The sequence below is a fragment of the Athene cunicularia genome (assembly GCF_003259725.1).
Source record: "Athene cunicularia isolate RWA chromosome 5 unlocalized genomic scaffold, athCun1 chr5_part1, whole genome shotgun sequence".
Taxonomy (NCBI): Eukaryota; Metazoa; Chordata; class Aves; order Strigiformes; family Strigidae; genus Athene; species Athene cunicularia.
Genome location: NW_020799101.1, coordinates 19693766 through 19706249, shown reverse-complemented (window position 1 = coordinate 19706249; position 12484 = coordinate 19693766). Strand labels below are relative to the sequence as shown.

The 12484-nt window shown below is 42.1% G+C and overlaps 1 protein-coding gene and 1 long non-coding RNA gene across 3 annotated transcripts in view; both read right to left on the bottom strand.

Annotated features, from left to right (window-relative positions):
- KCNK10 (potassium two pore domain channel subfamily K member 10) overlaps positions 1–972 on the bottom strand; it is a 66589-nt gene extending 65617 nt beyond the window's left edge. Inside the window, exon 1 of one of the 2 annotated variants that reach the window (XM_026850051.1) lies at positions 402–972. The gene's annotated coding sequence lies outside the window, so the exon portion shown is untranslated. Of the gene's footprint in view, positions 1–18; positions 24–401 lie in introns of those variants that run through there. The other variant, XM_026850052.1, reaches the window with a different exon arrangement.
- A 2421-nt stretch (positions 973–3393) lies between these two features.
- LOC113480847 lies at positions 3394–9571 on the bottom strand. The gene is made up of 3 exons (XR_003398545.1): positions 9436–9571; positions 4310–4462; positions 3394–3467 (listed from the first exon to the last, which is right to left on the bottom strand). It is a non-coding gene; the product is annotated as an uncharacterized LOC113480847 (long non-coding RNA).
- Positions 9572–12484: the final 2913 nt, after the last annotated feature.

Below are 12484 nucleotides of genomic sequence, written 5' to 3'. Positions count from 1 at the left end.
CCCCCAAAATGACCCCACCTCAGTTTAGCCCCGGGCACTAGAGGGGTAACAAAGGTCAGCCACGGGGAGTGAGCCGCAGCGGCATGGCCGGGGCGAGGCTGGGGACCACCCCGGCTGGATGCAGCAGCAGCCTGGCTCGCCGAGGAGAGCCGAGAAGGAGGAGGAGGAGGAGGAGGACAGGAGCAAGAGCAGGAGCAGGAGGAGGAGAAGGAGGAGGAGGAGGACAGGAGGAGGAGGACAGGAGGAGGAGGAGGAGGGAGCCACCCTATAGCTTTGGAGGGAATTCACGGAGCCGCGCTCTGCGCTGGCTTAAAAAGGGGGTGGGGAGATGCTGCGAGTCCCTTTGTAAGGGGCGGTGGCGGGGTGCCCTAGGGAGGGGGCAGGCCCCGGCTGGTACTTACTGGGTATCCTTCCCTGGAGGAGGATGCAGGCTTCTTCGGCGGAGTTTGCAGCCGGAGACACGCTCCACTAAGCTACGCGCAGCAGTAGCGGCGGCGGCAGCACATGGCAGGAGTACGGCAGCATCCAGAGCCTCTGCAGCGCAGGGGGAGGGGAAGGGCAGGAGATCCTCCGAGCCCCCGCAGGCTCTGGTGGACCAGGACCGCGCACCCCGAAAGCCAGGAGACTCTTGCTCCCCTTTCTGTCCCCGCTCCTCTCCGCGCTGTGGACAGGGACAGACACCTCGAGTCAAGGCAAAGGCTGGCACGCAGAGCTGAGGGATGGGGCCGGGCTGCGGGGAGGGGGCAGGGGGCTGGGAAGGAGGCTGGAGGCCTCTCGGAGCACACACACACACACACACCCCACCCCCCCTCAGCTCTCGGGGGGCTTCGGGGAAATGGACGACGCTTGGCTTTACCTTATGCAATTACCAGACACTCACTGCTTTCAAGGCTGCATTTTCCCTCCTCTCCCTCCTGCTCCAGGCTTCCCTCAAACCCCCAAAATAAAGCTGGTAGCACCAGAAAGGTCTCCAGTTCCACTCCCTTAGCCACGAAAAAAAAAAAAACAGCCCCTCTGGTGGCCTGCAGGAGGTTAACCCTGTCCTGCCTCCTCCACAATTAAAATCAACTCCTTGTGTGAAGGGGATCATTCACTGGGGATGGTTTAGGAGAGAGATCCACAAATTCATGTGGGTCATGGGTCAGAGAACCATATCAGAAACAGTCCTGAGGTCCATATTTTCAGGGAATGTGGTTGTGATCTAAACCTGGTGCTTAAGACAATTTGTCCCCTGCTTTTTCCCCTATACTTATTTTTGCTCAACTGCCCTCTCTGTCTTGCTTTCCTATCTGTTGCTCAGATGTTAGCTAACCTTGTAAGATGAAAGGGAGAAATCTATCCTGCTGAAAAAAAACAGCCTGAAATATGTGGCTCTCCTCAGGAAAGTCTTACTGTGGAGGTTGGCACACTCTTTTCATATCCACATTCAGAACCTAAATAAACACACACATCCATGCTTGTCCCCAGTCTTTGTTCAACCCTAAACAGAAAAAGGAAATCAGTACTTGTGAATCCACACCTTCACTTGGTGGTGGTGTGCAAGGTCCCATAAAGCAGTATGTAGTTTGAATAAACTAGATGGAAGTAATGCAGCAAGTTTTCTTGGGGGGAGGTGCTGGGTGTTTCTCCTTTGCCTAATCCAAGCACCCCTGTGGCTCTTGTTTTGTTCCGTACAGGAGGAGGCGGGAGAGGCTGCTCTAAGGGAGAACATGGTGAGAATGATAATGAGCCTGCTCAGTCAGACTTGAATTTGAGATGATTGCAATGATGACATCAGGAGCACAAGGTATTTACTCTGCAAGCAAACCATGATGCTTTCTGAATAGGCTTCAGGATTCCTGTTGTTACTTCTGCAAACTGAATGGAAAAAAAAAAAAAAAGTAAGCGTAGGCTTTGCTAATTGTGCTGTGTGATTCCTTGAATCATGGTCAGGAAATCTTTTAATGATTCCAATAACCAAAAAGGCCTCAAAGAAGGCTTCTGAACCCCCACAAGATCACATCAAATATGTATCAATAAAGAACTACTTATGTATTTATACACACACATATAACATATATATGCATGTATATAACTTTTCCTCAGCATTCAAAACAGTTTCCAGTTTACTGACATCTTCCTTGTACCTTACTGGGAAAAACTAACATATAGGCATATATTACTCAGTTGTGTCACCCTAACCCAAGCACTATTTTGAGTTTGTGCCATAACTACCAGCAGTTAACTGATGAGGTGGGTATTGTACCACAGACATTGGTCCATTGCAAACTCACCTAAGATCACCAAACTCAAACAGGCCACTGAAAGGCCAACAGCATTAAACTCCTGTTAACATATGCAGGAAGTCTATAGACTAGAGGTGAAAGTTTCACATAGTTCATCAGTGGAAACACATCCCGATTGTTACTGTCAAAAGAACAGGAATTTTCATGTGGCCATTTGAATCCTTCATTATTAAATTGACCTTAGAGAGACAGCTCATTTGTTTGACTTACAGTAACACTATGTAGATAATAATGACACAATACCATAATTCCTGTTTCTTGTATCCTCTTAATGGCCCCATGTTCCCAAGAAGTGTCCGTAAGCTCTACATAAACATTTGCTTTAGCAAAAAAACATCTTGTCACAAATCAATTGTGATCTATCAGGTACATAAATTCATGACATCATGTAATGTTTAGCAATTTTTTACCATGTTATGATCATGGAAACCTTGCTCAATTATTTTGATGCCTCAGACCTGCAGTTTTACCTAGCGGGTCAATTTATTCCCAAAGTAACTCATTTAAAATCAATGGGGTTACTCCAGAGATGGATTTGGCACAATGAGCACATCTTTCACTGACAGCACAGCTGTTGCATAGAAACGCAACTATTATCTTATGCAAATAAAAGGCCTTTCACCCCTCAGTGATGTCACATTCTCACAATAGGGAGAACTGGTACCTTGAAGCTATGGTGTTTCAAGCTGTTACTCTGTCAACTTTTATAAGCTAAGTGGATTCAGTAATGTTTAATATTTAAATGAAAGACCACCAAGAAAAAAAAAAAAAAAAAATAAGAATTTTCAGGACTTCGCTTTATATCAGCCGTTTATCAAACTGGTCTGACTAATTCCTTCCTTTTCTTTCAGGGCTCATCGTTCAGACTTAATGTTCTCAGAGTTGGTGTTAGTTGAAGATCTGTGCCTTATAGGACTAGGCCTGTGACAGTCACAACACAATAGACAAGAGGCTTTCTATTACAAGAAATCTCACTGAAAGAAAAATAAAATGCTAATTGCCCTGTTACTGTTCATTGATCATATGGCACGAGTGATTTAGAAGCCCTTCTCATGTAACTCAAAGAAAGCCATAGCAGAACAGATGAATAAATAGTTCTTATACCTACTTAAATCCAGTGAGCAGCAATGGAAAAATGCATTGATAGTAGATAGAGATCATCTTTACCTGTATGTTCCATGTCTTGATGCACTGAAGAGATGAGACATAGTTAGATGGAAGTCTTTATGTCATCACTTTGCAATATGCTCATTTGTGTATATAACAATTCAATTTATGATTAACTATATGGTTGTTTGAAATCTGATATTTCTGATTGTGAAGATCATTCTTCAGTCAGTTTATTCCCACAGGAGTGCTGTTATTTACGCTCAGACCAAGAGAGCCAGAGAATAACCCAAGTGAAGGGCATCCTGATCTTTAGATTCTATTAACCCATCCTTTAGTAGTATGAAATTGGACAGGTTCCAGTGTAGAAACCTTTTATGACTTCTTTATTCTCTAGGAAGCCTCTGTCTAGGAGGATATTTAAAGCCTTTTATCTAGGATAACCTGAAGACCTTTTTTTTCAGATGGTTTTCAGAAGCTGTAGTGTAGTTAGGCATCAAGAAGTTAACTAAGAAGGGGACTACTGTGTACTCTGCAAGGAAAAGCAACCTATTCTTTTTATTGTCTTCTACTGCATGAAGTCTCTTACCACTTTTTAAGTTGTAGCATACAGTGCTGTGTCTTCATTCATTCAGGGATGAACCCACACAACAGAAAATTTACTTATTGGCAGAAATGGTTTCAATGAAATCAGTGAGTCTACCTAGGGCAGCTACACTTTAGTAACTTTGCCAGGATGGTATCTTCTCAGATCAGACCTGTTTGTGTTACCACAGCCTGTCTGAAGTTTCCTTTGGTCAGTGACACTACACAGAATATGCTATGGATCTTGCCTCTCATATCCTAACACATCGTTCATATCCTTATGCCCACTTTAAGCATCCACCCTCTGAATGCCAGAACAGGAGAGAGGGTACCTGGTTCATAGTTTGCAGTCATCTTCTTCATCTTCAGTTTTCTGGTAACCATTCTCATTAGCCAGACTTCAGCTTTCAGACACCTGTTATATCAATCCTTTGTATGGCCATCAAGAACTGCAGTGAAGTAGTTAACTCACTTTTTTATCCTATCTGAAAAAGTACATGCGCATTATTAGTGTAATAGTATATTGTAGCTTTTTTTTTTTTTTTTTTAGTAAAAGATCTGCCATGTAAAAAAGTAAAAAAGTATTAACTCAAGCTTCATAGTACTGACTCTCTGTCTGAACCCACTTACATCTGTTTCACATTAGTTTAATTTGACTTCAATACAGTTACTCCTGAATCATAGTCATGGGAGAATTACAATCTGGCTCTCAGTTTTTCCATTATGCCCCTAAAGAATCGTCATAAGATCAAAGGCTGGTATCTGACAAAAATAGCAAGCCTGATTGATAAAAACAAGCCATCAGATTCATTTTATAGCAGTACTATTCTCTTCCCTCACGTCATTTTGTTAAGATTTCTTACTAGATAGATACCTGATGCTTTACCGTAGCGGGTTGATAACTTTCCTCTATATTAAACAGGAAATTTGGGAGTTAGCTTTCGGAGATAATTGTGTTTCTTTGACGTTCATACCGGTAGCAGAGTCACGAAAGGAAGGGTGCGTGCTGAAGCGGGCGCGACCTGCGGCCGGCGTTCAGCACCCTGGACAGTCCCAAGGCGGAGGGAGGCCCTCTGCTACCGGCGCACCCCCGCACGTGGGTCCCGCATCCCCGCGGGACCCACCGGGGCTGGACGGACCCACCGGGGCTGGGCGGGACACAACGGGGCTGGACGGACCCACCGGGGCTGGACGGACACACCAGAGCTGGGCGGGACCCACCGGAGTCGGGCGGGACTCACCGGGGCTGGGCGGGACCCACCGGGGCTGTGCGGACGCACCGGGTCTGGGCGGACCCCGGCGGCCGCCGGGATGGGAGGAACAAGAGATACAAGAAAACGTGGGCATGAACCTTCCTGCAGAATGAGCTTCCCGGCCCCGTGTGAGCGTGGACTGCCGAGGCAATGCGGTGTCAGCGCAGCGACAGTGCAGGCTCTGTGAAAGAACGCAGCAGCAGCGCAGGGGAAGAGCAGCACCCAAAATATCTGGAGAGGGAAAATGAGGGGCATCGAGTGAAGGGCAGTCAATAACAGGAACACGGTGTCAGAAGTGTGGGCAAGCATGCTAGTGACAAGGTAATAAGGGAAGAGAAAAACCCCAAAGCCTGTGCTATGAATGAGGGATTGGAGAATGGATGGTCTTGCCATGAGAAGGGTAAGGGTAAATGGTGGGACACAGACACACTAGCTTGAAGGCAGGATGGGGAATAAATGAGTGGAAGTGTTTAATGCATTACAGAAACATTCTAAATCACACCTGCACGTATAAGGAGTCATTTGAGGGGTAGTATAAAATGGCACTACTTGAGTAGATCAAGGAAAATAGAGCCAAATAACATAGTTTGATGTATATGTTTGTCACTCTAATGCTTTTTTGTTTAATGCCTCCAGGTGTAAGAAATACACTTGCAAAGCTTTGTACTTAGAACACGTAGGGATCCTAGGCAAGACTTCAGATTATTTTCTGTATTGCTGCATAGCGTGACTCTTTCCTTCTTAATCTGTAGGACTAATAGAACTACTTCAGATACATGGAAGAATGTTTATCTCATACTATGACCTTACTTCCCACAGACACGACAGCAGCCTTATCACCCAGTAGGGCAGGGCCAGGGGCCATACACACCAGAGAAGGTAATGCTGGTCTCAGAAGCATTGTCCTACCACCCATTTTACTGAAAATTTTCATCATTTCTTAGAACCAAGTATGCCACTAACTGTAGGTGTTCCTTCAGTGTTTTTCAGTGCAATATATCGTCTCAGCAGCCTGTTAAATGTGGCCATTAATGCACCTATAGAATAGTTAGGGAGTTAGAAAGTAGAGAGGAACAGTCTACACAGGCACCATTCACCGTGACCAGTCCTCCTATAGCTTTCAGTCGTGCATATTTCTTTTCTACTCTGAACAGCAGGGGAAGAAATAAGCTATACAGAGTATTTAAAGGGCTGAGTACAACTCTTGCATTAATCATCATCACTTCTACAGTACTTAGAAGAGCTTTACTACTTTCTAAATTAGGTAACATTTCTCACATGGCTCATGTAGTAAAAAGCTGTTCCCAAAATGTGAAAGCAACAGTATTTAGTATGCAGCTTATGTGGAATAAGGAATGATGTGAGGCTTCCAAGTCATTTCACTCCCAACACCCTCCTGCACCTTCCTGCATCTCTGTAGCCCAGAACATGTGATGTAGAACTTCTGCAACCAGTATTTTAGCTGTTGTTTGAAAGGCTAACACTGAATTGCCTGGGTCTCTGCATCTGCACACTACTGGCACCTTCAGTGCTGGAGCTCTCAGGGGAATATGACTTGGAAACAGGATAATATTTCAAGGAAAATCAAACCAATAAATTATTATTCTGTTGTGGGAAGAGTGGAGGCTATGTTCTGAGTGTAAACTAGAAATCATTAATATTAATTATAGGCACAGTGTGCCAGGCACTGTAATAACAATCAGGAAAACAGCTCATGACTGAATGTCTTAATAAACTAGAAAGGAAAAAGCTGTTCCTGCATTTCTGAAGATGTGCAGTCTAACAGTAGGTGTATCCCAGTTTGAGTTTCTACACAAATTATACATGCACACACATATAGAGTCATAAAAAAGAAATAAAAATACAAAAACCTGAGTGGAATCTAGTGGATTTGGTAAAAAAAAAAAAAAAAAAAAAAATAATGAAAAGACTAGATTCATCCTAGTATATAACATCACCTTCTACAACGACTATTCTTCATTTCATTAACTGTTTCACAGTATTTTGGGAGAGAAGATGTAGTGGAATTACAACAGTTTAGATGCAACATGGCAAGAGAGTGCAGTGTTATTCACACATGGCATACTCTCAGCAAAGTGAGAAGATCACTGTGAATCAACCCATAGGCAGTGGCTTCTCACAGTTAGCAGATCTGCTACAGCCTACAGACCATCAGGTGACATGCATTTCATTCTGCTACCCATGAAAAGAAATATGTCACCGTATATAATTATAGTAAGATTCTGGACTACATGTATTCTGGGAATATAAAGGCAATGAAGAGATTATGTGAGTTGGGAATTGTACTGAGATAACATATTTTTATGCTGAAGAACAGAAAATATAATGTATATTAATCTCCTAAGGTAATGGTTGCAGGTTGTCTATAGGCAGCCTCCTTTACACATTTACATTTTGAATACACACATTCTTTAAGCCTTTTATGGAGTAATTGGGGAATTAATCCCTACAGCTCTAAAACAGCTAGTTGTTTCTGTATGTAATACATAGAAAAGCCTTGAGATCTTCTTTTTAAAAGGAACAATAGAAACCACTATACATATTTTACATCTTTACATTGTATTTGTCTGTAAAGAACCCATTTAGTAGTTCTAATCTGCTTCCTTACTATAAAAAATAATGTGATGCAGGACATCTCTAGTTCCCAGAGACTTAACATGGTTGTTGAACAATCAGATCAAAATTACTTGTATTACAGAATGCATGTACAACTCAGATAAGCACTCTGTTTTTTTTTTTTTCTTTTATTCTTTTTTTTATTGTCACAAAGAAATGGTTTCACAAGGGTGTTTATTAAGGGAAAGGGGAAAGACCTCCCCCTCATTTGGAACACTCCTTTGAAATACTAAAGAGTATTGGGGATTGGTGACTGTTTTATTACAACAGCTGTCAACCAAAGCTTTCAAAAGAGAGAAGCAATTTCCATCTCCAGCTGAAGATACCTTGAAAAAAAAGTTTTCAGACAGTGCCGAGTATTCACTCTGAGAAAAAGATGCCCATTTAAAACATCTCTAGTTGATGATTCAAGAATTCAGGAATCCAAACCAATTAGTCCTAATCCATAATTACAAATTACTGTAGCATAAGTTCCAGAAGGTATTTATTTAGGCAAGCGACTCTGAGTCAATGGCAGTTAGGCACCTAAGTATCTTGTGGTTCTCATTTTAATCACACACCACCAAATCCACCAGTACTGTAACCACACTAATGAAATTAAAGAAGAAAATAATTTAGCACAGACCTATGTTGGCAGGCATTCTGAGTAAAAGAAGGTGATGGAATGAATGAAGGCTGTCACCATCATATTAGCTATCTGCACAGACAGTGTTAGAAATGGACTCCATGGTAGAGTTCAGAAGTAGTGCAAAAGTGTGCATTTATGGTGCAAATTTTCTGAATGCCAAGTTGGAACTCAGAGCAGCTACGGTTACAAAAATGTTGACAGAAATTTGACTCTACTAATATTAGATGCTGCTAAATATATAAACAGACATGGAAGTTTGCTATTACAGGTTCTTGCTAGATAGATCAATAACTTGCCTTTGTCAATGCCTGTACTTGATATTTCAAGGAGAAACAATACTGCTAATTCTATTTTCTTTAGCATTTTCCAACTGAGTATCTGAAAACATTCTACTAGCAAAAGTAAATAATGGAAACCTTTTAGAATAAATATTATTACAGCCATTTACAGATTAGGTAATTGGCATATAGATGGTCTAGCATCTCATCTGATTTCATGAGAATACTGAATACAGTGAAAAATGAAAATGAGATTTTTCCAAAGCCCAACCACTTAATCAGAAAATAAAGGGTAATTTTATGACATAAGAACCCAGACTGGTATACTGAAAAATACTGTTGTTAAAGAAATAATATGAGTCAAGACATATACATACCTGTTACTATCATTTTGCTTGGTAAAAATATATCTCTTACTCCAGCAGTTTATTCCACACAAAATCTTTGCATAAAACCACCTCCCTCTCAATTACCACAAACATCTATAAATGACACATGCTGGCTATTTGGGTTATAAATCAGCATTTCGTATTACTTTCTGGCAATAAAGCATCACCCTTTAACTATAATAAATTCTAATTCTTGATTTTGTAACAGTCCAAAAAGAATAAATCACAGCAGCTCTTTAATTTTTCATTTTGTGTAATCACAGAAATCTATACCTGTCAATTTATCCTTGTATGTCAACCTCCTTTCCCTCACTTCTGTAATTCTCTTTGTCTTTTCAATCTTCATTTCACTGTCTCGAGAAGCAGTGGCCAAAACTGAATGAAACACAGATATGTTCATTAAAGATCTATTGCAACTTTAATTACAAAGCAAACTTTTTTTGCATTACTTTCCATGCTTTTCAACATTGTAATATATTTTGTTTCCCTCATAACTGGGTAAAGACATACACTCAAGGAAAACTACAGAAAAGCTGGGATCCTATTGTTTTCCTATTTCTAGTATGAAATTAACTGAAGCACTGAAATCAGTACTCACTTAAGCTGTGACAAACTCTAGAACAAATCAGGTGGTATTTGGTATCTGACTCTCCAACAGTTTATTTCTGCTTCAGAGATGTGGCATCTTCATAGCAGATAGGACTTGGTTTGGTTCTGCTTCACTCTGATTTGGGATGGATATTTAAAGAAGTGGGGGTTTTTCTTTGTTTATACAATAAACACAAAACAAGTTTTAAGACACAGCGCATAGGTGCTTTGTGCATGAAAATTCTCTAAGATTGTGACTGTCACAAAATTTTCCAAAATTAATATATTTCAGGTTTGGTTTTAGGAATGATGTAATTAAAACAAACTTCTGGTTTTGGGCTACTTTATCCTCTACCATGACATTCATATTCATTAATTGAGGTTTAGTAATAAAAGGCAGTCATCTTCCTTTTGTTAGCAGTTGCTTCTGATTCACACATAGTGGTAGAAGGAAATCCAGCTCTTGCAAACATTAGATACACAACAGGCTGACAGCTCATAGAATCTTTAGAGCTGGAGAGGCTGACATGGGAACTGACAAATGTAAACCAATATAGCTATACATTTCATTATTTTGGAGAAATAGGTTTTCAGATCAGTAACACTGTAGCAGACACAACACAGCAAATATGAGGTAGTTACCACTAATGTAACCCTCAGAAACTAGTGAGATCCAAAAGAAATGGCCTGTGAAATGTTCAAATGAAAATAAAATTATCAGTAGTCAAAAAAAAAAAAAAAAAAAAAAAAAAAAAAATGAAACAACACACATTATTTTTACACACAACGAAAAAGCAGCAGAATTGACACGTCTGAACTACCCTCATCCCCATTTGTACTCCGTAAATCAAAGACTTTTGCTACTGTCTCAACTTTTACTAAAAGAACCAATTTTTCTTCAGTCATTTCCAAAGCAACAAGCAAAATATATCTATATCTGCAAAGCTAAAGACAACAGTCTTACAGGGAGCCTCCATTTTGTTTTGATCATGAGTCCTTTGTTTTATATATGTCATCTTCCTTCCTATTTTATTCCACCTGAAAAATTGTTAATGTTGTTAAGAGCAATAACAAGTTACTTAAAACTTTCATTAAGCTTTAGTCAACCAAGTAACTTGTGTATGAAATTGCTATCTCCTCAATCCCCAGACTTAGAGATATGATGACAAACACCACTGAGAATCAAATTATTACCCCTCCAGCGAACTGAACAGAAATTCCTTCCCCATAACTTCTGCTGAGGTGGAAAGAACCTGCTAATATTTTCTAACTCATGGTATTAATGCATAATTTACTGGCTACTTACTGAAAAGCATGTTACCTTATGGTTGTCATGTGTCTTAGCCTGTCATGGATGAAGGTGAGACACTGGTCCTTACCTATCAGACAAAGCAAACTTATGAAGTTTTACAATACAGTGAAGTTTCTCCAGAAATCATAGAATCATCTAGGTTGGAAGGGACCCTGGAGATCATCTAGTCCAACCGTTTGCCTAGCACAGTTCCCACGTACAGCATATCCTTAAGCTCTAAATCGACCCTACTCTTGAACACCTCCAGGGATGGGGACTCCACCACTGCCCTGGGCAGCCCATTCCAATGCCCAGCAACCTGTTCTGTAAAGAAATGCTTCCTAATATCCAGTCTGAACTTTCCCTGGCACAACTTGAGGCCATTCCCTCTTGTCCTGTCACTGTCTACTAGGCTAAAGAGGCTCATCCCCAGCTCTCTGCAGCTTCCTCTCAGGTAGTTGTAGAGGGTGATAACATCTCCCCTCAGCCTCCTCTTCTCCAGACTAAACACCCCCAGTTCCCTCAGCCACTCCTCGTACGACCTGTGCTCCAGACCCTGCACCAGCTTTGTTGCCCTTCTCTGGACACCTTTGAGTAACTCAATGTTCTTTTTGTAGTGAGGGGCCCAAAACTGAACACAGGAATCAAGGTGCGGCCTCACCAGCGCCAAGTACAGGGACAAGATCACTTCCCTGTCCCTGCTGGCCACACTAATCCTGATACAAGCCAGGATGCCATTGGCCTTCTTGGCCACCTGGGCACACTGCTGGCTCATATTCAGCCGGCTGTCAGTCAATACCCCCAGGTCCCTCTCTGACTGGCAGCTCTCCAGCCACTCCTCCCCAAGTCTGTAGCGCTGCTGGGGGTTGTTGTGGCCCAAGGGCAGCCCCCGGCATTTGGCCTTATGGAAACTCCTCCAGTTGGGCTCAGCCCATGGCTCCAGCCTGTCCAGGTCTCTCTGCAGAGCCTCCCCACCCTCGAGCAGATCAACACTCCCACCCAACTTGGGGTCATCTGCATACTGACTGAGGGTGCACTCGATCCCCTCGTCTAGATCATCAATAAAGATGTTAAACAGGAGTGGCCCCAAAACTGAGCCCTGGGGGACACCACTCATGACCAGCTGCCAGCTGGATTTAACTCCGTTTACCACAACTCTCTGGGCCTGGTCATCCAGCCAGTTTTTTACACAGCAAAATGTGTGATTGTCCAAACCTTGAGCAGTCATTTTTGCCAGGAGAATGCTATGGGAAACGGTGTCAAAAGCCTTGCTAAAGTCAAGGTAAATTACATCCACAGCTTTTCCCTCATCCAACAAGCAGGTCGCTCTGTCATATAAGGAGATCAGGTTTGTCAAGCAGGACCATAAACCCGTGCTGACTGGGCCTGAGTATCTGGTTGTCCCTCATGTGTTGCATGATGGTGTTTAGGATGAACTGCTCC